This window comes from Alligator sinensis, unplaced genomic scaffold, assembly GCF_000455745.1.
Source record: "Alligator sinensis unplaced genomic scaffold, ASM45574v1 scaffold693_1, whole genome shotgun sequence".
Taxonomy (NCBI): domain Eukaryota; kingdom Metazoa; phylum Chordata; order Crocodylia; family Alligatoridae; genus Alligator; species Alligator sinensis.
The window spans coordinates 1,151,735-1,179,320 of NW_005841987.1; the positions used below are offsets into that span (position 1 = coordinate 1,151,735).

General features: G+C 39.3%; 2 long non-coding RNA genes across 2 annotated transcripts; both read right to left on the reverse strand.

The window, feature by feature from the left end:
• Positions 1-571: 571 nt before the first annotated feature.
• On the reverse strand, positions 572-24,897 carry LOC102374476. The gene is made up of 6 exons (XR_323539.3): positions 24,819-24,897; positions 21,752-21,911; positions 8,175-8,220; positions 6,507-6,583; positions 6,292-6,335; positions 572-1,191 (listed from the first exon to the last, which is right to left on the reverse strand). It is a non-coding gene; the product is annotated as an uncharacterized LOC102374476 (long non-coding RNA).
• LOC112549889 lies at positions 15,776-19,682 on the reverse strand. Its single transcript, XR_003093494.1, has 3 exons — positions 19,427-19,682; positions 17,847-18,071; positions 15,776-16,233 (listed from the first exon to the last, which is right to left on the reverse strand). It is a non-coding gene; the product is annotated as an uncharacterized LOC112549889 (long non-coding RNA).
• Positions 24,898-27,586: the final 2,689 nt, after the last annotated feature.

The following is a 27,586-nucleotide window of genomic DNA, read 5'->3' on the forward strand; positions in this document are numbered from 1 at the left end:
GCTGACTCCTGAAGGAGTTAGAGCTGTGAACTCAGAGCTGAACCTGGACCTTGGGGCTGGATCCAGGGTTTTGGTCTGGGCCCCATCTCTAGTAAAACAGGATAAAAAAAGAGATGAAAAGATAACTGTAGAAATTAAAAGCCACTGCTGCATTCTTTTAAAATTACAAATTAAGCTACATGCGGTTCCAAAGTATGCTGTTTTTATTAAAAATGACTTAATAATCTAATCTTCCTTTCCTTTCTTTTGTTTTGGAATTTATCCTATATCCTGGTAATCACACATAGAAATTACACAATACTGAACTGGATGCTCCTGACAATATAAACACAATTGTTTATCCAGAAGCATTATAAGTTCATGCAAAAATACAGCATTTAAAGCTTGTGGTCAGATCAAGAAACCACAAGTATAATTGTTTGTTTATCTAGCCAAGCATTACTCTTTAGTGTAAGTTTATGGGGATTTTTTTCATATTTATTTATTTATTTCTAAGCCATTTTAAATTAAAGTTATAGAGTGAAAAATAAATGATTAAAGACAACCAACTTATGTCTATGCATGTGGAAGGATGGTTTAATATGTAAATTTTTCTTTTGTCATAGCTTATGTTTCTCATTTTTATGCTTCCATAGGAGCTCCATGATAACAGAGCCCTTTGGTGGAATTTCTACATATTTTCTCTTTAGTTCAGGGCAGCTGGTTTCTTTCCTCTCCGAAGAGAAAGCTGAAATATATTTATCACTCCAACAGTGACTCAAAACAAACAGGAAGTCTTCATCAGCAGACTCCTGGGCAAGGCAGATACTAAGGTACTGGCAGAAAGGAAACAGAGGCCTTCGTCTGTGGGAGTCAGACATGCAGTGTATATTACAGTTACAGCAGATAACTAGATTAGAGATCCACCAAATTATTTTTAAAGTCTTTTACAAAAAAAGAAAGGAGATTCCAAGATATTTGCAGGGCTTGCTGACAGTGTAGGTTCTTGGGACATTTCCCACTGAATTTCCATTTGCTGGAGGAGTATGAATTAAAACACCGAGTATCTGATACTTTTGATGAACCTATGTCCAAAAGGAAACCTGTTAGTGAGCTATTCTGAGAGTTTTCACTTTGATCCGGTTGCTTAGGAAAACCACTCCTTTTGCCTGAATGATTCCTTCACTTCCGGTAGGGCTCATTTTCTTACAACTTTAAAGGAGGGAGGAAAAAAACAGAAAGTATTAACTATTAACATGAACATTAACATTCAAAGATGAGTTTTAAAACTGTTTGTTTTTCCACAGCCATAAGTGCAGTGGGCATCAATCCTTACTGAAGTTTTATCTCCAAATGCAACTGCAGCGTGTCGGAGGAGTGGAAGCCCAGTGCAGCTGAAACTCGCATAAGTAAATGGACCATCAGTGACTTTACAAATCCTCATCTTCTGCAGAACACAATGTCTCCCCTGACTGCCTTTGTACTGATTAGGGCTGATTGCCACATTAATGATTCTTTGCTTGCTGATAATAATAGTTTTCCAGATTCAAAATATCCATTTAAAATACTTCACACCATCTTAAAAAGAAAAAAGAAAACTCCTTTATATAGGTAAAATCTCTGCAAACAAAATAAAACAAAAGATCCATATGGAGAGCAAGCCAGATACTACTGAAAACTAGCCAGCAAGAGTGCTTAGAGGCCTCTAAACTATTTTTAGTTAAATACTATCCTTTCCATTTAAAAAAAATTGTGCTATGAAGCCCTTTTATTCCAACAAAGCACTTAAATACGTTTACTTTGAAGCATGTGAGTAGTCCCATTGCTTTTAATAGAACCATTCATGTATTTAAAAGTACGTGCTTAACCAGCGTGTTAGAGCAGAGCCTAAGAAACTTTATTTCAGGATTGTGGTAGGCTGATAGCAATGACATCTATGGTGTCATCCAACCCAGTGCAAGATAGCTGTAAAAAGATTTTTCTAACTGTTCTGAAAAGGTAAAAGGGGCAGGGGAGGTAAAATCAGTTTAAAAGAAAATTAAGAATTGATTAAAGTTAAACTTCTTACACTACAAAATTTATTTGGAGCTGAAGCTCCTGGGCTGGAGTGAGGTGACATTACTAAGGAGATACTCATGTTGTGCCACAGAGTATTCTTGCTGTACCTGTCAGAGGCTGCTTGCAGACATTAAAACAAAAAGTGCTTTATTGGAAGAAGCAGCGTGTTAGTTCGACCCAGCACCACAGAAACTCTATAGATGGGGCGTTTCAGCAGGGCTTTTTGGTACTTTTATCTAGTAGCACCCGATCTATACTGACGTTGGACGACCCGGCTACAATAACACATTGCATCTTCTGGGTATGCGCTGGGCTCGGTGCAGAAATATGCCAAGTTTAAAGTAAATCACCAGGGTATTTTTGAGGGGGTTTTTAAGTCTGCAATCAGCCTAGAGAAGACAAATACCTTCCAATTTTGCTCTTGGGCAAGCCCAATTACCTGACAACAAGTACACTGCCTGGAAAAAGCATTGAAAGGACTTAGGGAAATAAATAATTGCCTCAAACGACATGCTCTTCTAACTTCAGAGTGGTCTACCACAGGTCTGTAGCAGAATGAGTGATCAAAGTGATCCACGATTATTAAACCAGTCTATGTCTGCTGAACTTCTTTTCTGTTACAGGTATAGACTGGTTTCCAATCACTTATACCAATAAAAGTCTATACCTGGCCATTACTGTAAAAGTAATGTCTGTACCTGGTCTATGGGTCTGCTTCCCCTAACTGGCCCAATAATGGCTTTTTAAAAAGAACCCAATTGGTGAAATACTCACTAAGAAGGGAAGTTCAACTGGTTCTCCAGGCATGCACCTGGAGTCACTCCCTCATCCCCCAGTTTCTTTTAAATTGAAATTCCTGTCTCCCTTTTACACTCACAGTGCAAGAGTCTCTCTCGTCCCTTGAACACACACTATAAGTTGCATCCGGGTCATGCTCCCTGAAGTATGCCTGGCATATCAAGGTTTACAGCATCCTGGATGTTAGTTATTTTATTCTTTTCTGATAGATGCCCCTTCTCCCAGACACTTCCACTTACAGACTTCTGAAGTATGTTCTGGAATAATGGTCTTTCCTGCTTCACTTACAAATGACATCTATGAAACCACTTCTCTCCTCCCTACACAGAACTTATGATGTTGTACTCATCTCCTGCTCTCCCCTAGCTCAATGTGCCTATCCTTCACTGTAGCTTCATAAAGCTTCTAGAAGCTTATTGACATACCTATGGCCCTTTCTCTCATTGTAGACATACGCAGACACTAGAGGCACATACCTTATTCACTGTGTACCAGCATTCACTTTTACCCTGATATAACTCTTCTTGTGCCAAACTTATTAAGCCTTAGTTTAGCAACAATTTTCAATAGGGACTCTAGTCTTAAATATCTTGGGGAGTGAGGGGGGTTGTTTTGTTTTTTGTTTTCTTTTTTCAGAGCTGGGAACATGCACAATGCCGTCATGGCAAAGTATGTAAAAATAGTTGGCTTCAGGCACAAATGAGGCAGGTGAATCCTTTTGCAGATGTGTCCTCTCCTCACTGAAGTCTCACTCCAATGACTCATTGCACTTTATATTGTACCTTTCTTCGAAGGCCCTCGAAGTATTTTTAAAAAGTGTGTAAACATAACTGTCCCCTAAAACAATCAACGTGTTAAGAGGTAAAGTGAGTGGTGGATCCAGGAACAGAGCAATTCTAAAAACCACATCACGCTTCAGGGGCACTGCAAATAAATTTACAAGTGCAAGAGTACATATCTGCTGTGTCTAGCATGGAGCTCTGAAAGCAAGTTAGAGCAGCCCCTAAGACTCCTTTAACATGTTGGCCGGCTAGCAACAGTCTTGAATGTACCATCTGCCAGCCAAGTATAGTTAGAGTGCAACATATTCCAGCCACACCTTCCAGCCTACAAAACACCCCCTTCTTTGCCTGTAACACGCTGAGCAATTAAGGTTGTGAGAAGAAAAATATGGAAACCACGTATGCTGGGTCTCTTTGCCTTCTGGGGAAATCCTGTGCTGGGGGATAGCGCCAGAGCCTCTGCTCCCTGTAAGCTGCCTGAACAGAACCAAAGAAACCAAATGGGACAGAGACTCTACCCCCTGAAGTAAAAGAAAAACTTCTATGATCTCAGTTTTTGTTCTGCAACCAACTGCATACAAAATATCTAATAACACAGGCCTTTTGAAGCTATTCTTCAAATGATATAGGATTATTGGTTCCAGTGCCAGAAATGTTCTGGGTTTGATTGGTTGACTGAAGGTAATATTTTCCCCAGCATTATTATCTGTCATCTTGTTTGATCATTTTATTCCTTCTTGTCAAATATACATTTGTTTCTATTATTCTTTGAACTATTTTATGTAGCGGCCCCATGCTGAACTCGTTACTCCGCAGTATATTGCATAGTGTCCAAAAAAATCTTATTCTGGGAATTTGCCAATGTGTCATGCTGTACTAAAGCGAACCTAAGATGCCATCCTGAATCTATACTACCTGACAACTGGCTGAGAATGAGGAATGCTACGTGGGACAAAAAAGAAAGAAAGAGAGATTGCCTGAGGAAAGAATAAACGCTGGAAATTGCACATTTAATTGTCTTTACCCAAGCCCATTTTAAAAAAAGGAAAGAAAGAAAATGTTCTCAAAGCTAATATCATATATTTATATTAATGTTTCTATTTAAATTCTGGTTTTAATGGAGGGACAAAAAAAAAAATTGGCTATGGTGAGGGGCAAGCATTAGGCCCCCGGAAGATCCACAGTTCAAAGCACTGGGAAAAGTGTTATATGTGTGCCACTGCTTAAGTCTTGCTCGACTTCGTGATGACAAACAAATAAACAAAAAAAACCTGTGTCTCTTTCTCAGCTCAGTGATTACAGCAAACCCACAGTGCCAGCTTCAGACTGGCAAGGCAACTAACATTGCTGCACACAAAACAATATTTTCTTGCTTAAGTTAATTTAATTGGGAGGCTCTCACACATACTCATCTATTTCCTCGCTATCTGCTGGGGGGGTATTTCCCCTTGCACTATAATTCTTTCAAGCTAACATAGTAAAAAAACCAAGAAATAAAAAAGAAGGGACTGAAGCATATTCTATGTGCAAAAGAGTGTAGAATAAAAAAAAGCTCACCAGGTTTAAAAGCATCTGTGAAAGAGAAAAAAAACAATAATGCTGCTGTGAAAGTAATTCTGCCATACCCCATGCCCTTCACCCAGGAGAGGGTTGGTGCCGTTACTGAGTTGCTGTCTCAGGAAAGTGCTTCCAAGAGACACACTATCCCCACCCTCTTTCTCTTCAGAATTCAAGATTTCCTCCAGCAAACAAAAGAAAATATAACCTATTGTTCCAGCAAAGAACAAACAATTCAAGATAAATTTATGTTAAAGAAATACGAACCTCAAACGTGCATTACAATTTAGGCTCTTCTCTGACAGCAATGAAATTCTGGGTTAATCTAATTAACAAGAAGCATAATTTAAGCACATTGAGAATAAACTCTCCTGTTTTAGAGTTGCTATTCAGCTACCTTGATTTCAGCCCCTAGCATTCTTCTTGAACAAATGCATTTCAGACAATGCGAAGGAAATGTCATTTCCTATTTATATTCGAGTTTACTAATAACAGAGTCAATTCCAACAGGTCCACAAGGACTGTCCATCATTACATAGCTATAGACTTTGTGGGATCGTAGGGTCTTAGAAGAAAATTCTCTGTTTTCAATAAGGACCACTTTACCAATTTAACATAGAGTAATGCCTGCGGAATAGTCAAAGGTCCTGTTCCTTAATAATGTTCAGTGTGGCTCGGCTCTTAAGAAACTAGTAATAGATCATCCACTAACATACTGCAACCTCCCATCTGAATGCTTCCCCATGTCTTCTTTAGAATGATTTTAATATTTTGAGGTAGGGAGACTGAGAGACAGATCATGTTTTTATTTATAAACCAAAAAAAATCCTTAGAAGCAATGGAAATACTATATTTTAGACCAGCTTAAAGGAGATCAGAATCTTACTTAGAGTGTTTCCCTTTTTCTGTCAATAAAATGGGCTGGATTCTACCCTCAGTCATGCCAGTGTGAATCTAAAATAACTGCAGTAATGTCAGTGGAGTCACTCTGGTGTTGCCAAAGGTAAAATTTGACCCAATATGTGCAGGGACACCCACAGCAGAGATAAGGCATTATAAGGATGGAATGCAGAAGTATCAGGATTACCAGAGAGTACGTAGCCAACAGACTGCTTACCCTCTCTTTTCTAGGAAACGAAAATAGATCCTTTGCACTTCACCCTGAGGGAGGAAAATAATCATTAGCTTTGCATTATAAAGATACATAAAGTAATTGACCTATTAAGATGTAGACGTGCCTAAACTGAGTAACCATATGATTATACTCCTGTAATTCTTGTCCATCACCCCATAGTCTCCCTACCCTAATGTTACCCTCTCTTACTTGCTCACCTGCAAATTCAGATGGTAAGTTCTTGTGGCTGGGATCATGGTTCTTTGTCTGTAAAGCACTTGCTGTTCTTTTGATGCTGTAAAGATAATTATTTGATTACTTCTGGAGGGTTCTTCCCCTACCCTCCACCCCACAACTATTTTATAGTTTAAACTAAATTTTAAATATCCCAGATATGGATGGACAAAGAGTTCTTATAAAAAGAATGGCCTAAGAAGATTATTTCTTCCCATGGTTATTAAGTATTTGCTATTGTGTTCTCATGCCTCAGAACTTGGTATTGCCAGAAGCATCAATGATTTAGAGGGTTTTTTGGTTTTGTTTTGGGGTTTTTTTGGCTGTTGTTTTTTTGTTTTACCTTAGACATTCTTATAATTTGCAGGAAGATTTCTTGTTTGGGATTTTGTACTTTATGCCTTTCTTTTCTCTCCCTAATATCTAACTGCAGCAGATGGCCTAAAGAACTTATGTACTCTTTTACTAGACACAGACAGCCTATTTAAATTACAATAAAGGTCTTACATTTTACAGTACATATTTATTAAGATTCCTCTGTACCAAGAAAATATTGACATTTTCTATTGTAGCTTTTTCAAGCAAATAGATTAATCCTCCTCCTTAATGAAAGGGGTATGAGCTCTCCCTCTCATAGTGAGACATTTATGTGTTTGTGTACATTTGTATGTATGTACATGTGTGTGTGTGCATGCACATGTGCACACATGTTCACATGCATGTGGCATGCACACCATTATTTTTAAATGATTTGGTCAGCCCCTTTCCGCAACTGCCAGTCATTTGCTGCATTCAGTGCATTACAATTAGGTATTTAACTGTGCTTTTGCCTCTTCTCTCTCAGTCTTTTTCTTAAACATACTTTCTTATCAAAATCTACAGAGCTAGGAAGCCCCTCATTCTTACTTGGAAACTCCAGAAGCCCATAGAGTTCTACTATTTAGGACCTAAGCCTTTGTTCTTTGTCCTATCCTGAGCTTTGTGACTTAGGATTTCTAATGCAGGCTTTTACTCTTTAACACCTGTTTAGAAAAATATTTGCATTTTATTTCAGTTTTTTATTACTAAAAAAAATAATAATTTTTGCTCTGTCTGGGCATGTCTCTAATGAGAAATCTCTTCTGTCATTCTGACGTACATTTTTTTTTCCTTTTTGGAGGGGTCTGTCTGTCCATGGCCACTTGAAAAAAAACCAGATGCCCAAACTCAGCAAAGTGAGTTACTGCATCTTCATATTTATTATTATTTTCCTCTAGCATTCAACATTTAGAAGCTGAACACCTTACGTACATTCATTCATGTCCCACAAACTTCCTAGGGTTGTTTGAAAATATTGTCCCCATAATGCAGAGAAAAGCATGAGGCAGCTTATGTGACTTGCTCAATTTCATACTGGAGTAGCCAAGTTGAAACAAAAGCCAGGTCTTACAGCTCCCGTAAGGAGTGTTTTAAGGCTGCCTGGAATGAAAGGGGCAAACTCAACACTATAGTTATATTAAGGTATCTTAATAGAAACGTCAAAATAAATTCACAATTTAGTGAAGAAAATATACTGAGCTCCTACTACTGCATTCCAAGCTAAAACTGGAACCATCCAACAGCAGGGAAATGGTCCTTGTATACAAAACAGCACAAACCATGGGATTCTTCACCTTGTCTTCCCCATACAGCAAGCCAACCACAGAACTAGAGGTTCCCCTAAGGAAAAGAATGAAAACATTTTATTTGTAGATTTTAGCCAGGTGCCGTAGCAGTCCAGGGTGCCACAGGTGCCAAAGGTGACATAAGTTGCTGTGCAATATTAGCATTGTTAGGTATGCAAACACCTATGCATAACTCATAAGATAAACCCAAAGGGTGTAGGAAAAGCATAGCCCCAGGGCTGGGGCAAACAGGTGGGCTTTCCCAGCCTCAGAGCTGTGCTTTTAATGCATACAAAAATGTGGGTAGATCTGTGTAATGCACCTCCTTAAATTAACTATGTTAGACCAGGCTGGCCATTCTTTGCCCAATCTAAACTCCTCAAATGTATATACCGTTCAAGGATCTGTAATGTCTGCTTATACCCATGAAATCTGGATCAGTAACGTCTGCCAGGATCTGGAATCTGTATCGCTAATGTCTGCCAGGATCCTGCCTATACCAGGACCTGTAACGTCTGCCTATACCCATGAAATCACTGGAGTGCTAAGTACATTCACAGGAAAAGACCCAGCTGAAGAAAGGTGCCCGCAGGTTCCGACTGGACAGGTGTCTACATCAGTAAATGCACTACCATAAGTGTCCCTAATTAACATTCTTGGTATCAGTTCCAACAAAAGGAAGAAGGAGTGCATGGGCACTGAGGAATAAATTACATTCTCACCACTAGAAACAGCCCCACCAAATCATGACTGTGGTACGCTGATGAAGCAAAGTTGGGAATGCTAGCCTGGCCTGCAAACAGAGGGCCTCCCTTTATCTTTCACTAGCACTACATGAATACACACATATACTGACTCTATTATTAAAGAATAAGCCCCCTCCCTTCTTCCAATCTCTGTTAATCTCTTAATATAAACATTTTAATAGCTAATGCAATTTTAATACTAATGCCAAAAACAGATAGAAATTTGTACATTGTCCCAGGACACAGGATGCCCGCTTGACATCACTTAATAAAGACAATGCTCATGCTCTTTCTTTTTTAATCATGTAAAAAACTTGGCTGAACATAAAACAACTTCAAAGACATGTTTCTGTGCCAGCCAGGATGCATCAAAGTTGGGACGCTAACATCCCAATTCACCTGATCCTTCTCGCTGATAGAAAAAGTATGGGGAAGCAGTTTTATCAGTGTACCTTCCTAACACTTCCTTCCTATTCCAGATGCTATTTAAACTTTACCTCCAGCCAGGCCTTCAGGCTTCTGTGATTCTCAAGGAAAAGCAAAGGGAAGCCTTAAAAAGGGAGGCCTGTAAGCTTCTGTGCAGTTACCAGGCAGTCATATCCTTCTGCTTTCCCCTGAAAAATCAAGTATCACCTTATCGTTTCCTCACCAAGATTAACTCCTGCTTCCTGAAGAGTATTTCTGAGGTAGAAAGCAGAGGTGGTGAAAAAAAGGGGGAGCTGAAAAGCCCAATCTGTCAAGCTCCATTTTAGAAGAAAGGAAAACTGAAAAGTGAACGTATTTAACATGAGCTATTTCCTGCACTCAGGAGGGAAGAAAGCATGCTACTAACTGTGTGCATGAGGAGATCTGCACTAGTGTTATCTCTGACCTGCAGCTTAGCCCTTGTGTCTCAGCTGCCAAAAAGCTCCTATTCAACGTTATGCTGAGTTCATCAATGCTCCACGTGTCAGGATCCTAACAGGAAAAAGCAGGACAGACAGTCACTCTATTCAACTGCCTGGGGACCCCATGACAACTAAAATCCCTTTGCAGACTGTCCATATCAACCTACGGCAGGTCAGAACACATAACCCCTCCAGAACCACAAGCTCAGGCCCACACCCTTTCCCCTTGTCAACATTGTCACTTTAAACAGAACATCTAGCCTTATCACAAAACCTGAAGTAAGTATGACAATTAAGATGGATTGCAAAGCCTGCTTGTGCTTTACAATTAACAATAACTTGGCAGCGTGTCCCACGCAACTGTTGGGTGGTATGGCAAGAACTTTATCCCTGCTTAGTACTGCATTAGCATATTTAGTAGGCTGCAAGACATAATTCCTAAGATATGAACATATTTTGTCTTTTCAAAAATCTGCAATTAAGCTATAATGTGCAGACAGTGTACAGCAGGCAGTAAACTTTGCAAACCCAGTGCTATTAGGGGATTGTGCTAAAATGGGCCTTTTGACCTTATGTCAATTATCTTTTAATAAGGAGCCCATGAAATGGGGGGGTGGGAAATTATAGCATAGTCTTTGGTAGGAAACAGTAATGTCTCAGAAGCTATAGCTAGTGTTCAGTCCTGGCTTCACTATGTAAATAATGGAGCATTTAAACAGGTTTAAGTTTTTGTCTCAGAGAAGGACAGGAGTCTATATACATGCTCCAGGGCTGGGGGGAGGGGCATGTTTTAATTAGAACAGCTCTCAGGAGCCACTCTAATTAAAGCACCCACGGCGTGTTCTGAATTAAGCATCCCAAACTTCAAAATGGTGGCAGGGTGCTTTAACCAAAGCTTGTTCTATGAGATTTGGTTAAAGTGCTCATGCCACCATTGTGAAATGCAGGGACACTGAATACACGGAACGGCAAGGCTACCAAAGCGCCCCAATCAGAACCCTCCAGCAGACTCGATTCATCGAGTCTGCTCCAATGCACTCCAATTAGAATGCAGCAGAGCAGGTGTCCTGCATGTGTACAGGCACCTGACCATATTGGTCTTCTGCTATTCATCTAAACTTTTTTGCACAGGGTCCTCAAGATCATTCTCATACAAATAAAGGTTGTAGGCCCCATGGCACCATTTCTTTCTGCAGGTGAAATCTCTTTGTTTTTAATTTTCTATCATTTACAGTTATTTTAACACTCCTGCTAAATGAATTAAAAGCTTCTGAGTAATTTAGACTGGCCTGACTTGATCCATTTCCTACGCGCAGCACAAGAGACGCTCGACCCTCTTTGCTTTGTAAGTATGTTTATAGTATATATTTATCTGCAAAATCTGATCAAGTGAGGGGAGGCAAAGATCTTTTGGTGATAGGCAGGACATTGTCCTCCTTGACATCTGTGTTGCTGGTGGACAGGATATCCTGCTAAATGTAATAAGACAACTGTGTGACCCACCTTGTGAGAGAGGCACCACTAACTGATTAGAGCACAGCAGGAGAGGGTGCTGATTTTTCTAACACCCATCCTCATCCTCTCTGCAGGGGAGGGCAGAGGGAGAAAGACTCTCTTACAAAGGGGAAAAGGGGGGTGGAAATAAAACAGTTTAGGTGAGTGCTCGGAGTCGATAAGAGAAAGCAGATGAGGAGTAGCAAATGCAATTTATCATACAAAGTCTTTCTTCATAAAACCAGCAGAGTAACGGATTAAACCACCTGGCACTCTTGGCAAGAAAAAAAGAAACTCTTAGGCTGTGACAAAACAAAACAGGTGTAACAGGTATAAAACTTTTGCTTTCCAATAATACCCCTCTCTTCCCTGGAATGCTTTGACAGGTGCAGAAGTTCAAATTACAGTGTGGAAGTGGCAAATAAATACACAGCATTAGTGTCTGACGTGCTTGCTGAGCAACCAGGGATGTTAATAACTGGCAAGGTACACTAATCTCTGATTGCAACATTTGGTTTACCTTAATCTGGAGGGACAGCTGTATTAAAGAGGGAATTATACTAATCAGTTCAAGGCCCTTGCATATAAAACTTCCCATTAGGCTTAAAGTACAACAGCTTACGCTCATTCTCTAGGAGCCTTACATCTGGTTCTGAATAAGGCTGTCTCTCATTTGCAAGGTACAAACTGAAAACAAGGCGGGGGGCGGGGGGGGAGGGCTGACAGTTGCTGGAGGATGGTTGATAGAAGAACAAGCTACTAATTCTTTGAAATTTTTTACAGCACAGAACTAGCTGTAAGGCATCTTAATACTAAAAAAAAATTAAAAATAAAAAACAAAAAAACCAAAACCCAGGCATGTGTTATCAACCCTAGGCCATTTTTTCCTGTTACCGGAGGTGACCAACATAAAATAAAATTGATGATGTCAGTCAAAAACAGCTAAGCACAAAGCTTGGCTTTGTTATCTTAAGTCAGAAGGTATGATAGGCCATGCCATATGGCTCTAATCCTCCTATATCTTCCATCACCTAACAGGCAACCTTCATGTAGCATGACCTTATTTGGCTGGTCTCAGGTTAGGGCTGCCCAAAGGGGATTTTTGTGTTTCTGCTATATCCAAAGGTTTATGTTGATTTTTTTTTTTTGAGCCCTGCAAACTATAAATCCGACTGATTACTCTGCACTCTTTTGCTTGACTGAGCCTTTACAATCAGACATCCCCGTTAACAATAAGCTCCTAATGAATCAAACATCTATGGCATTAGTTTCACCTAGCTGCCTCTTTCCCATGCACTGCAGCTCTTTGTCAGACCTGGCTTGATGAGAAAAGCTAGTGACACTTGGTGCACCTATTGATAAACAATTCAGTAATGAGGGGCATAACAAAAATTACCTAAAACAACCTGATTAAAAATGACAGGCCAAGGCTACTACAGAGCTTCACAGTTAAGGTAACTCTTGTACTTTGGGTAAAAAAAAAAAAAGTTAGATGCAGCAAAATCCTCTGTTTAAAATTACAACTTTGAACTGATCGTGGTTTCAATCGATGTTAAAAAGGAAAATGTTCCATACTGAATATGAAATTCACCTCTTTCAGGACCCTTGTAGCTTAGTGAGCTTTTTTCCCCTCTCCTTTTTAAATTCTACATTAATTGAAGAGTCCCTCCTATTTGCGATTCAGCTGCCTACATTAAAACTCAGATTTTTGCTTCCTTTGTTTAAAAGTGGGTTTTGTTGCTTAAAAGCATATGTAAATTGTAAACAAAGGATAAAAAAGCTGAGAAAATGAAAGCAGGCTCCAAAGGCAAAAATAGGGGGGAATGGAAAAGACTGCATCATGCCCCCGAGATGAGCATAGGCATCTGTCAGAGATTAAAAAAAAACAACTATATGTTATAAAGGCATGCACTTCAACTCTCAAGCAAACTTCGAAATAGGAGTGAAGGAGCATAAGACTGCTTGATTCAAAATCAGAAATGTGTGGGTTTTGCATTTGTGTAGCAGCATGTTGGGAGGGTTTCAATCAGTGCACAGATGCACTTGAAAATCAAATATGGACATGGGGAATGTTTTTGGATATAGCGAATGAGGACTGATGACATGTTTACACTTTGCACATGGATCCAGTACAAATCCATACTTTGCAAAGAAACAATATCCACCATTTGCCGCCTTCCAGAGCAGCAACAAAATGGTGGCAAAGGCAGAGAATGCATACATCTCTCATGTGCTGCCTACCTGGCACCCGATACACTGACTCTTCTGCCCAAAATGTCACTCAAGTGTCATTGGTTATATTTTTAATTGTTTGCTCTAGGGGAGGAGGATTCTAAAGAATGTTGTAAGACCCGGTCATTTGATAACAGCCGCTTATTTCTGAAGGGAAAAGAAATTCAGACATCAGAAGTGTATCTTGTTATTGTGTTATTTTTCTTAGAATAAACATGTCAAGCTGGAATGGCTTAGCGAGTATGTGAGCCCAATCTTCAGCCAGTGAAAATTAGCATAGTTGCACAGGCTTCCATAGAACAATGCCAATATACCACAGCTCAGGATCTGGCTCCATACTCCTCACAAGAGGTAATTTATGGCTCATAAGTAACATATGTCACAAATTATGCTGAGATGTTGATGAAAGTTTAGCGAGATGGTAGCAACTTTTTTTTTTTTAACACAATAGCAGTTGCAGACAATCACAAATGGCTAGAATATAATGTATCCCCCTGAAAAGCCACTTGAGTTTACACTATGAAGTAATCTTTTGTGAACACTTTCCAAATTGTGAAACATACTTTGCATTTTAAAGGAGGAGGCAAAAGTTTGCGATTGATGAAAAGAGAGGAAAAGCATCTGTTCCACACTTTTTGCTAATCAGAGATTAAAGGAAAAGTACATGAATTAATATGTTAAGTTTTAGATTCCTGTATGAATAGTTTGTTTAATGAAACTTTTTAAAAACACATGTCTTACAGTTCAAATAGACCTTTAGACACTTGACTTCTACTTCTGATTATTAATAATAATCATCCCATTTTCCTTCACACTTTCCAGATAAATACAGAATATGAAAGCTCATTTCCTCATCAACTTAAACATTACATAAAGAACTGCAAACAGTAGGGTACATAGGAGTTGATCTGGCTCTCACCAAGCCTGGTTTTGTACAAGTGTAACTCCACTGACTTCACTGGGGTTGAATCCAATTTGCATCAGTATAAATGAGGTCAAAATCTAGTTCTGAATCATGAAAGGGCCAGAGACCTGACAATATAAATCTGACTAAAAGCACATAAATCTGCAGGTTCTTTTGACCCTGTAGTTTCTGACACCATACCAAACAGAAATCTGCTGTTGTGCTTTCATGGCTCTAACACCTTATGTTACGGAGCATACCACAAAGGCCTATCCCGAGTTATCTAAATGAAGTAAATCTACCTGACTTTTGCTATTCGATTTTATCTATGTACAACAAGATACTCAAATATGCTTATTAACAAGTTAACTGTTCTGAGGACCTGATTCTCATTGGCACTAAGGTCCTTTGCACCCTTTATACTGCCAGAATAATACAAAAGGGCGTCCACATAAAGGAGCATTAGGTTCCACATGTATTCTGCTCCCAAATATACCTTTGTAATTCAGAGCCATGCCGTGTGTTTGAACAGAATTACTTTTGGTTTACATCAATCCCAGCCGATTCAGCCAATTAAAAAGCTCTGCCTTTACCCCATTTATTTCAATCAGCAAACTCTCTAATCGGTTAATCAATGTATAAAAACAGGTTCCTGGTAAAGACAAATTAATATTTCTTCACAGTTGTGATAAAGGCCATATTTATTTTCAGAGTTCTGCATGCATTACCCAGTCTGTTCTTATTTGGTAGGTGTTGAAAGTAAAATTCTCTCACATGCACAGTCTGCACAAAGTCTGTACAAAATCCACCCTCCCTACTGACAGGCATGATGGGAGACAGCCCTAGAAGCTTCTGCACCGAACCCAGGATTTCAACCCCTGCCTACCAGGTCTGTGACCACTATAGCCACATAACTGTAGAGCCAAAGGCTGTAGACCATAGACTCCTTCCTCTTTGGCAATGTCGCCCTTCATCCTTCCTCTCTTCTGCACCAGTCAAAACATAGCAAGCGTAGACTCCGATTGACCATAGACATAAGAGGAAGGCCATCCATGTAGGTTCCCAGACAAAACAGTAATGTGACAGTTCTACTATACTACAGTGAGTGGCTTTGTGCTAAGCGAATGACAGCTTTGGTGCATAACCCGTCCATACTGTGCAATGTTCTTATGTCAAACAGTAGAAGATTGATATGACAAACCTCAGCACCTTTGGAAATGCCAGGAATCTAGCTTATTGGATGATGAACATATTCCTGTGAAATTTAGTCAAGTACCTTGCAAAACTCCATCATTTCCTAGTTTTTAAAAAAAAGTGTTCAGCAACTGCTTGTATAATGTGTTTTTCTAACACAGCCAAGACAGAGAAAAACTTTTTATTTGTAGCTCACAGATGAATGGAAAGTGTGTTTGCTTCTGCCAGCTAATGACAAATACAATAAAAGATATTAAGGTTCTCAGGTTCTTCAGCTACCATTTTCTTGTTGCTTTCATACTGAATGGATGGGCAGTTTTCTACAAAACAGTTCTGGGCTAAAGCCTCAGCTGGTACAAATCAGTGTAATGCAATGGAGGTGAGCATAGAAAAAATCTCTGGGTGACACTAAACTGCTGGTTTCAAACTGTATTATCCTCTCCAAGCCAAATAGGGTGTTCTGGGGAGTGATCTCATTTATGAGCCACACCTATGGTGTCCTGAGGGTGACAGAAGTTGCAGTGTGATTTTGAAGGCCAAATGCTGTCCTTCAGTAGGTCAAGTTTCCAAAGACTCGGTTATGTAAAGACATCAGTGGGAAGTACATGGGTCTAAAATATGTCAGAAAATACACTAAATTAGAAGACTACCCATAATCACAAACATCTTACTGTACCTACTGCAAAGCTGTTTTATCTATGGATAAACAAATAGATTAAATTAGAATTTGCCTCCAAATGATAAATTCCCTTATCTAAAATTCAGTACAACCAAAGGTCCTACGAGTGTAAATGCATATAGTACCACTGACCCCAGCAGAACAACCTTTGCTTGTGCCAGCAGAGGATTTGGCCCTAGTTCTGCAACACTGGGATGAAATCTTGCAAAAACAGACTGTGCTGAGATGCTTGGTGGTTCTGCTCCTGGAAATCTCATGGGAACAGACTCTCACGGGATATTGTTATTTCTAATCCAAGTTCTTCTGCTGCCGGTCCCAGCCAGAAATGAAAAGGAGGAGGGAGGAAACACTGAAGAGTCAATTCAAGTTTAGTTGTGGAAATGACTGAAGATTTGGAGTGTGGGGAAAGGGATATTATTTTAATTGCGCTTATTTATGCATTCCTACTTCTCCACTTTCCTGCTCTTATCTAGTCAGAGCTGTTGTCTTGCTCTGTGTAAGTCAAGAATGCCCTTCATTTGAAAGACACTAAGGACCAAATTCATTACTGGTGAAGGAATATGAAGTAGGGGAAAGGACTACAGCCTGGGGGCTCACAGAAGGATAGTATGAAACCATGCTTCCTGGATGAAGAATGAGGAAGGAATGACTCTGGTGTCTCCGAGCAAAGAGGCAGAAGGAATATGATACCAGTGAGGCACTGGGGGAGGTATAAAAGCAGAATGTGTGGAATAAATAGAGCTAGAAGAGGAATGGGAAGAAAGAACGTGGAATCTGGTCAGGGGCGTTTCAGGTGCAAAGAACCCGAGTATGTAACGAAGAAGGCATTTCTGTGCCAGCATGGCCCCTTGTGCAGGTTATTGTAACAGGACAGGTTACTGCAATAGGACAGAGTCACTACTGTATAAAAATGTCCAAGCCCTCCACAAAGTGTCCCCCCTACACTGGGGCCTTTTGCAGAAAAGGGCACAGAGCAACTGAAAAAAGGGCCTTCTGCATTAAGGCAGTCCTTAAGAAAGCATCCTCAGCTGTTTTGCTGCCCCTTTGGTGTCACGAACACCCATGCAAAGGAGTCCTAGGTAACAGTGAATGGAGAGAATGGGAGAGGAAAAGACAAAGTGCCTTAATTTTTCCATTTCAAAAGCCTCTCTGTTCCACTATACACTGCTCCCATATCAGCGTAGGAAGTAAAGGATAGCTCACTAGTAAACGTGACAGACTAGAGTCTGGGGGTACCTGCAGACGTGCCAGAAGGCTACTTCGATGTGATGTAATTACAGCACATCAGAGCAGACTCAATAAATCGGGTCTGCTGGAGCATGCCAATTAGCTTATTTGACAGGCTTTAGTTAGTGTCCCTGCCACCATTTTGAAGCACAGGAACACTGATACACGAGACATTGTGGTGCTTTAATTAGAGCAGCTCTCAGAGCCTCACTAATTAAAGTGTGTCCCCCCCACGAGCATGTGTAAAAACATCCAGGAAGATTCCACTTCAAGCCCCTGACCTGCCACTGACATTCTGTGAAACCACAAGCGACTCACTTAGCCTCCCCTTTCAACCTTCGCCATTATAACAAAACATGGGATGTTCTTTCATTCCAGCTACCAGCACCGCAATTCCCTCGTGCTGATTTCCAGTTTGTTCAAGATGCAGCTTTCCTCCTAGTCTGCTTAAGTGCCTGGGGTGAGTCACTTCACTGCCATGTGCCTCAGTTTCTTCATCTGCAAAATGGGTATAACAATCTCATCTGTAAAGCACTGAGAAATCTATAAAGAAAAAGTGTGGCAGAAGAGCTAAAGACTGTGAATGAATAATAAATTATTGCTACGAATAAAAATTCTTAGGGACATATTTTCATATGTATTTAGGAATCTAGCACTACAGATTGGTGGCTAAAACCCATTTTAGGTGACTTACCTGTGAAGATACTCTTGTAAATCCCCGACTCTAAGGACTAATACATTTGAAAACACAGCCCTACATTGTTTATTAGTAGTAATGGACTATTTCTAAACTCTAATATATAGTGATCATCAATATTTGTATTTTCACAAATTGCTAAATATTATGGGATGTGGGGTATGAATCACCATATCTACCTGTGGTAAAGGCAGCTTGATTTATACTACCTGAGGATCCAGTTCAGTTATATAAACCTACCAGTGATGAGTTGTACATACATTACTGTAAAACGAACATTCATTGTAGTTCCAAACCCCAATGACAATGGCTCAGATTTTTCATATTAGGTGCTTAAAGTTCAACACCTGAATGATCCAACTTTCAAAGATGCTGAGTAGTCACAACTTGGGCTTCAATGAAAATCAGTCCATTTAAATGCCTTATAAAGTTAGGTACCTTTCTTTTAAATTCCTTTTCTGGAAACAATATTTTATTCCTAAAACCATCTTGCTAATCAATCAATCAACACACTGTACTAACAAAATGCAACTAGCAGAGGAGCTCTGATACCCCAGGCCTAAATAACTTTTGAAACATCTAGTTCTAATTCAGCAAATAGCCATGTATATTTTCAACATATTAAGTCATAGGGCAAGAGAAAGTTATAGTACAGGTTAAACAAGAAAGTATAAATCCCAGGAAATGACAGTAATGCCTTAACTTATACCAGTCTGAAACTGGAATAGGAAAACTGGTACCACCCCTGGTGTAGAATCAGTTATACCATTATAAAAGGTGCTTATATTGGTATAGATTATTCCCTATACATTTAAAAAAGTACAACAGGTCTGAAGAGACCAGGATTAAGCAAAGAAGAAATCTGTGGACACAGTTGCACTGTCCTTAACTACCCATTTCTAGACTTCTACACGTTTTAGATGCTGCTGAGGTATCCTAGCAAGAGTCAAGGATTTTTTTTTTTTTTTTTTTAGTGTGATACCTTCTTTTAGACCTACTCATAGTTACAATAAAGCTGACAAGCTTTTGAATGCAAGGATTTCTTCAGGTCACAATATTTTGGGGCACTAAATACAATTTTGGAAGTTAGACTCAATTGATACAAACTGTCAGTCCTTACAAATTGTACAGTCTTGGAAATATTAAGTTTGATTATTTACAAAGTAAGTATGTCTGATAGCAAAATCCTAATTAATCTCACCTCCCAGAAGACTCCCTTCGAATTTTTTTAGGAACAGCTCACACTCCCAACATAGAGACTTTCTAAAAGGCACTTCCCATTGATAAAACTTTCATCTTCCCGCTCATCTTCAGCAACAATTTAAATCAGTGGGAGAAGTATACTGAGAAACTCTGCTTAGAATCTCAAATAATTTCTGCCTTTCCATTCATTCATTACTTCTCTAGCAGGAGAATGTGCAGTTACAAGAATTTTATACAATTAGTGCTCTGAGAGTGCTTTAAATGCAAACCTGTAAGAGGAAAGTAAAAACAAATCAAAGTTAATTGTGACTGGCTGGGACAAAATGCTTTGATCAATATGACGACGGCTCATCTGCTCGTCATAACAAAATGCTTAAATCAATATGACGACGGCTCATCTGCTCGTCATTTAGCCATTACCTGGGAGACGAACACCTCCTGCTGTGCCTGATTTTTTGATACAGATTTACGACTACCTCAATCCTACAGGAACAAGCTAAGCCAAAGACATCCCAGACTCCCTGTGCCATTATACTGTTTGTCCTTAATTTCATCTTCTCTTATTTATTCCTGTTTGTTTTTATGTATCTCTTCCTTTGTTAGAAAGACAAGTTACACATGAGAATTTGGGCATGCGGAAAGTTTAGAACACAGGAAGAAAAGAAATGAAGTCAATATTTTCAGCTTGCAGATACAGTATTTTTTTTTGTCCACAAAATTGAACAGTGCTCTTAAAGAAGAAAACCCATGCAGAGGGAGAGAGAGAGGGAGAGAGAAAATGAATTTCTAAACGAAAATTAAGGTTTCAAATAGTTCTAGTTAAATTAGAATGAATTTCAAAAGACTTCTTTAAAGCACAGAATCCACTTTAAAACATGTGGCAAGTACAAATTTGGAAATAGAAGTTTCATTGTTTGGTGCTTAGCATACTGAATGCCTAAGGATGTAGGGCATACAACTAAGGAAAGGGCAGTCTGATGACCTGTGGACATACATGGCCTGATTATTATCTTACCCACAATGGCAGATATCAGGAATATATTCAAGTCAATAGAGCTTCACCAGGGTCAAAAGGATCAAAATAAGTCCTATTCCTTATTTGCTCAGTATTTGTTGAAACCAACTGAATTTCCCCAAATCATAGCCTCTGGGTTCTTTCGGTAATGCCTGTAGCTCTTAAATGATAAAGGCTAGCGAGTCAAAATTATGACACCTAAATTTTGAACCAAACCTAAGGTTCAACCAACATCCTTTGTATTACTGTATCTTGTTTTGGGGAGATCCATCATAAAACCAGAATCAACGCCATCTCCTGAAACAAAAGTTATTATATTATTATACATTCCTGAAATAAATACCTGTATTTGCATATACAGATATTTGAGGGTATGTAAATCCCCTAATACTTCTTCCCTAAATTGCTAAGGATGCAACATTTGCTGTAATACTGACAAACCAGAGACACTTCTGTTTAACAAGTCCATATAACACGACTCTAGATTTATCAGACCAATCGCATTTGAGAAAAAAAATTATCACTAACAAGTTTATTTAATAATCAACTTATTCTCTTTAACTGGAAAGTTGTCTCAGCCTAATATATATGTACACAATATTTATTGCAGTCAGGTAATAGTTAGAGAACAGCAAATTCTGGATTAAAACAGCTACTGTCACCTCCCTCTTACTTTTCCTCCCCCACTAGGTTAAATGTGCAAAATGTTAACAATCTACTGGGAGCGTGCATAAAAGGGAGTGTAAATAAGTATGGAAAACCTATGAGAAAACTGTTATGGAAAATGCTTGAATGGCAAAGTGCAAAGGGTGACAAGAAGAAAATTGTGATGGCATACAAAAGGCAAGAGAATAAGAAAGATCTGATACAATAGATAGTCAGTGTTAGCCTATCAACTTGCTGTTAGCTTGCGTTCTACCTACCACCCCCTCAATACATTCATTTTTTGTTATGATAAAGGACATTCATGATCAGTAACAATGTTATAATGATAGTAAATGTAGGATTTAAGGTATATAAAACCTTTAACCAACATTAAAAAGCCACCAAGGGGGAGTTACCTTGCACAAGGTTCTATTTAGTGATGGTTCCACTCTTTCACTCACTGACTGCAAATCAGCATTTTTAGTGGACAATAGGCTCAGCAGTGGCCTTATGATTGCCTCTTTTCAAATGGAAATGGCTATCCTAACTCCTCTGCCAGGTTTTTCTTACCAGAGCACAAATTGCAGTTTACAAGGCTCTGAGGAAAAAAAAAATCTTAGCTGAATATCTTTTTTTTATTCGACAAACTGACATGTAAATTACCCTTTAAGTGCTCCACTCTAGGGCTCTGATCATCTCCTAATTGTCACAGTCAATTGTAGCCAACAGTCTCTTCAATCCCAAGCGCTTTGACAACAAGCATAAGGATCAAAGCAGAATCAGCTCCCTTCAATATCCTTCTGTTTAGGATGCTACAAAAAGCCTGAAAAAGAAAGGTGTAAGGGCATTACTGTAGAAGAAACTGAGAGTAGAAAGTACTATAATAGTCATTTTCTCCTTCTCTAATATTGTATATCCTCACATGCACTCTTATCTCATATTCAGCATGAATACATAAACATCCATGGGAACAAATATGACCTGAAAGTTGTTTTATTACATATTGCTATTTCAGAATTAACACGCTATGAATTTTGAGTATGTCCCTCCTTTTCCACTACAATTTTGCCCTCAATTTTAAAGGAATAAGCAGTAAGTAGTTGCGATTATTATTATTATAGCAGCCTCCATTGGTTTTTCACAAAACAATAGCAAATATCTCTCTGAAGATAAGGTTCTTAGGCTAAGTCTTTTCCCTTCAAAACCGCTGTAAATCAGTAGTTCAGCTAACATCACCGCTCAGATCAAGTCACCTTGATGTGCAATGGGTGTAAGTTAGATAAATATCAGGCCATTTGTGCTGTATTTTGAATACAGCACTCAAATGTGGCTATGTATCATTACATGATCACACTACACTCATACATCCAAGAGAAATTTTCCATTGATTCAGTGTGCTTTGGATAAGATGTTTAAGAGTCATTTAAACAAAATCTGAGGTACATGCACATGTTACATTTAGATCAGCCTAACTGGGGTTAGATTGATCTAAGTGGCAATCTGTGTAGACATTTGGGAAGGTTAAAATCAGGCAAAAAACAGCCAGCCTGATCTAAATTAGTACACCTGAGGAGGTGAGGTGCACTAAGTTAGATCAGGAATGGGTTAGCCTGATCTAACATGTTCTAAGTGCAGCCTGGGGCTAGCAAAGCCCAGCAGTTCACCCTAGCCTTAGGGCTATGCTCTTCCTATCCCCCTCCTTCCCCTCACCCTGACTGGAGATACCCACATGAATATCCATTAATGCAGTATCATCATGGAGCACCCAAAGCAGCTATTTTCCTGGATCTTCTGTCTCCTGCAAGATTTTCCATGAAAGGTATAATGTTGCCCTTGTTTATCCAATAATCCCACAATCAACTTAACATGGCAATTGTTACAGCACTGACAAAAAGAAGGGAATTTAGAGATTAGGATTCATGTGCTATTTAAAAAAAGACTTTGGGGAGTTACTTTGCTGTGATTTTCATCTGAAATGCTTAAAGGACACTGGATCTGTTGTGTACTCTTTATCTGTCAGTTTGTGTAACAACATTCATTTCCATGACTATATTTTTTGAGCTAAACTTTTCTCCTTTTTAATCCTATAAAATGCCTTTCAACTCACAGAAATTTCATGGAGAAAAAATGGAGGTAGAATTTAATTTAATTAACCCACTACTGGTAACTGTTAAATTTGGAACTAATGTAAATTAATTTGTGGATTTAAAAGGAAAAAAGAAAACATTTTGATCAAAATATGACGAAAAAAAAATCTTTCCTATATAAATATACCGGTGGTTTAGGAAACTTACTCCCTGTAAGTTTTCACATTTGTTTAAAATATTCCATTCAAATTATATTTTAAACATATATTGAAAAGAAATGAGAAATTTAACTGAAAACTTAATTTTGTCAACTCTTTCCTGTTGAAAACTTCAAAATAAACTCTATTCCTGTGAACATTTTTTTCATTTGGATGAAACCACATTTTCCAGTGGAAAATGGCACTGCAAAGTTTTGTTTCAGCCACTTCACATCCATAATGTGAATAGCCCTCACTTTAGCTCAGGGATTCTCAACTTTTTCGACTTAAGGACCCCCAGGATAGATTCTTGTTACCCCTTGGAAAATGCCAGCCCTTTTCACTCTCTCTCTTTTTTCTTTTTCTTTTTTTTTTGACTACAGAAAAATAATAGAGCAGTTTGTTTCTCTTGCAAAGAGCTCAGAAGGACCACAACTACGGATTTCTATTTGAAATCTATGGGCCTATCCAGACGAACACACATGCACAGTACGTGATGCCACAGACCCGTCTATGGCACCACACATCACACATGCAGGTGTTCCCTGTGCTGCTAATTAGCAGTGCTGGGGTACGGTGTTTTTTTACACCGGGAGATTCCAGTGTCAAAAAAAAAAAAAAACACACTAGAGAAAGCAGGGCCACACATGTGGCCACAGCACATGCTGCCCAAAACCAGAGCCTGGCTGGCCAGAGCCACACTCCAGCTGCTGGCCAGGCTCCCTGGTGCCGAGTTGCCACCACCAGAGCACTGGGAGGACACCAGGTAAGGCTGCTGGGGCCAGCCAAGGTGCTGGCTCCAGCCTCCCCTGCTCTGTCCCGGGCAACTTGCCAGGCACCAGAACATGCATGCACCGGCATTCCCTGGGGAAATGCATGTGCACACTCATCTGGACGTGTCCTATGGGTTTATCCTGTGAATCATGTTTGCAGACCTAATAGTGCATTATTTTGTTGCATCCATGAAAGGATTTCAGGGTACCCCAGGATGCCAAGGCACCCTTACTGAGAGTCACTGCTTTAGCCACACCACACCACACCAAATAGGAATTCCTATTTAAATTAACAGCAGAGGTTCTAATAAATTTCAGATATGACCAGTTAGTTTTTTATTGCTTACCCCTATGCTTTCTATCATTAACTCATTCCCTCCTACACCCCCACCCCCCACCACCACCACCACCACACACACACACACGGAGTAAATTCTGTGGGTCTATTTTACTCACTGACACTCATTTAATATATAAAGATATTTTCACCACCCCACTTAACCACAAGTGTTCTGCCTGCCAAGAAAAAATGCAAGGTCACCAGGAAAGTGATTACTACTTGTTCTAACTATACTTATTTAAACAACAGAAATGGTTCCAAATAGCAGGGCAAACAGCTAGCACAGACTGCACTGGAATCTTATGTTATTTGAAAATGCATCCAATTACTTACCGTGTAGTACTGTCAGTTCCCAGCTTTGGTCTGCTGACCAGCTGCTAGTGGTCTTGCAACTTTTCTTTGTTTCTAGTTGCTAAATCACAATAAAGGAAAGGAAAAATATTTAACCACTTTTCTATTACACCTCATCCGTGTTTGTCATTGCTATACATCAGCAGAGCTGGCAATTTTGTCACCTATGAAATTAGAGCTGGTTCACATGACCATGAATGTGAAGAGATGTGGTTCATGAGACCATTCTCCACCAAAATATGGCCCACACTATGAAAAGCTGGGAGAACTCATTTCCTAGCAAACAGGGCATTCTGTAAACATTTCTCAACAAAACTACTGCATGGAATCATAAAACAAACCAGAAGACACCATGCAGGTCATCTGTTGGGTGGGTATATTTCATGCGACATCAAGGACAAGATCGTTTCTTGCCCTACATGACAGAAGGGGAAGGGGAAGGGGCAGGATGAAAAGAAAGCAGCCACTCCATCTGTGCAGAAGGGTCTGGGTAGTAGAGAAGTTGGAGACCTGGTTCTACCTCCCCATCTAATACACTAGACCATACAGCTGATCTGAACAGAAATGGAAACAAGCTGTTAATATTACATAGCAGTGGCAGTGTTTCCTACCTGAAACTGTGGCACCAAGAAAGGAATGATAAGTACTGAATTGTTCCTGGGGCAGTACTGTATGCTGCCGTTTACTGTAGGCTGAAAGCAAACTCCCCATCTAGTCATAAAGGGGTAGAATAATAGCATTCATTGTGACTCTGACATTTCTGTTGGAGAGGTTTGCTTCTCAGTAAGCAGTTATGTTTCCCTATTTAGTTCTAAACTACAATCATGGATTTTTACAGTCTTTATTTTATGCTTCTGAAAAAATGAAAGGATGAAAGGTTACATTTGGGTAGTGTAGGAGTGACAGCCAAAGTGCATATGACGATGTGATGTGAAAGTCTTTGGCTATACAACCACTTTGGGAGAAAATAAGGTTATGGCTCCAAAAATACCATGATCAACCAACATGTTTTGAGCATTAATCAAAGCTGAATTCTATCCTCATGGCACTGTAACACTGCTTGGAATTTATGCAACACTTTATCTTCAAGGTGCTTTGCAAACATTAAAGCTTTTATGATCCCCAGCGCAGTGCTGGTTCTGAAGCAGTGCATGAGGTAAGATATATCTGCAGAGACCAACAGCTTATGGGACGTCTCAAAAAAATGCTTGGGAAACACTGCAAAAGGCATTGTTAAAACTTTCTGGAAATAATGTAGTATGTATCCTTCACAGTGGCCTTCTCCAAGTGAATGATGTCCAATGCATAGAATATCTTCTGTATAAATGCAGACCATAAAGGCCATTGCACACTGACAACAATGATTGCAGAATCCTCCTACAGTCAGAGCCAAATGATGCCTTCTATTGTGGGAAAGGACTTTTCCTAGCTTACCAAATTGCTGGTGCTACATGTATAATTAAATCCTTCCAAGCCTGAGGAAACAAATATCCCCATAGGGGAAACTGAGGCAGAGTTGAAAACCCACTGAAGTCAATGAAACTGATGAAACCGATTAAACCCATTGAAGTCAATGGAAAGATTCGCAAATCAGTGAGGTGATCAAGGCCACAAAAGAGATCAGCAGAGTTGAAATTAGAATTCAGCAATTCTTGAGTCTGCTGTGCTGGGGTTCCGTGTCCCAGGGAATCCCTATAGTCCGACCACACCTTTCCCTGCATTGAAATAATTTCTCCTTCCTAGAAACAAGGCCAAATTCTGCCCTCAGCTTTATTAGAAGTCGTTGCTAGAAACTAACTGCACATGCATGCATATATCTGAGGGCACATAAAGTACTACAGATTTTACAAATGATAATCATTTATGGCCACAGAAATAAGCTTTTCTATTGTAGTGAAAGATGCTTTAACAACACTCAGAGCTCAGCAGAACACTTTGGTGTGAACACAAGTCAAACAAAAGGGCACTCAGTATTCTTCAGTTAAGAGAAGAGTTTGCCAAATCGGAATGGGTCTCTGGTACAGGGTTTAATGGATATGACAATTGATATAGGAAATGAAAGAGATTTAAAAAAAAAAATCAGAAGAATGTATAGCCACTATTAAATTGTGCTTTTTAGTTGGAGTAAAGCAAGCAGCACGATGAAATGACACTGAATGCCCATTTCTCACAGCCTGTCTTGTCTACAGTTACTTTAGGCTTGTATACAGCCAGTTTAGAAACATGCATAATTGCTTATGGTCAACATCACATCACTGCCAGATCACACATTAAACAGATAACCACTATTATTATAAGAGCAACTTCCTTGACCTCATATTTTGGTCTGGCTCAGGATTCCTGTACTTTACCAGTTTGGTTTGTTGTAGTGTGCCAACCTGGTGTCTGTACATGTCATTTTCTACTACTGTAAGTGACCAGTGCAATAGAAGGCTTACTATAAAATGCACATTTGAGCACATGAATAGAATAGATTGAAGAAATATGATCATAGTTGCTCCTGCAATGTTTTTTTAAACACAGACTCTATGCTTTTTATTATAGTTAAGGTACAGTATGTGTTATTTGGCAGTATAATCTGACTTGAAAATGTAAAAGGTTTGGGCAACCACACATTTGGAAGTAGAGATCTTTCCTTAAAACATGGCTTTGGTTTTTAAACATAGCAAAATTTCTGGAAACTTCAGTTTCTTGAAGTCTGCCAAAACTTCAATCATATTTAACATATTCTTGGGGCTTACATATAATGT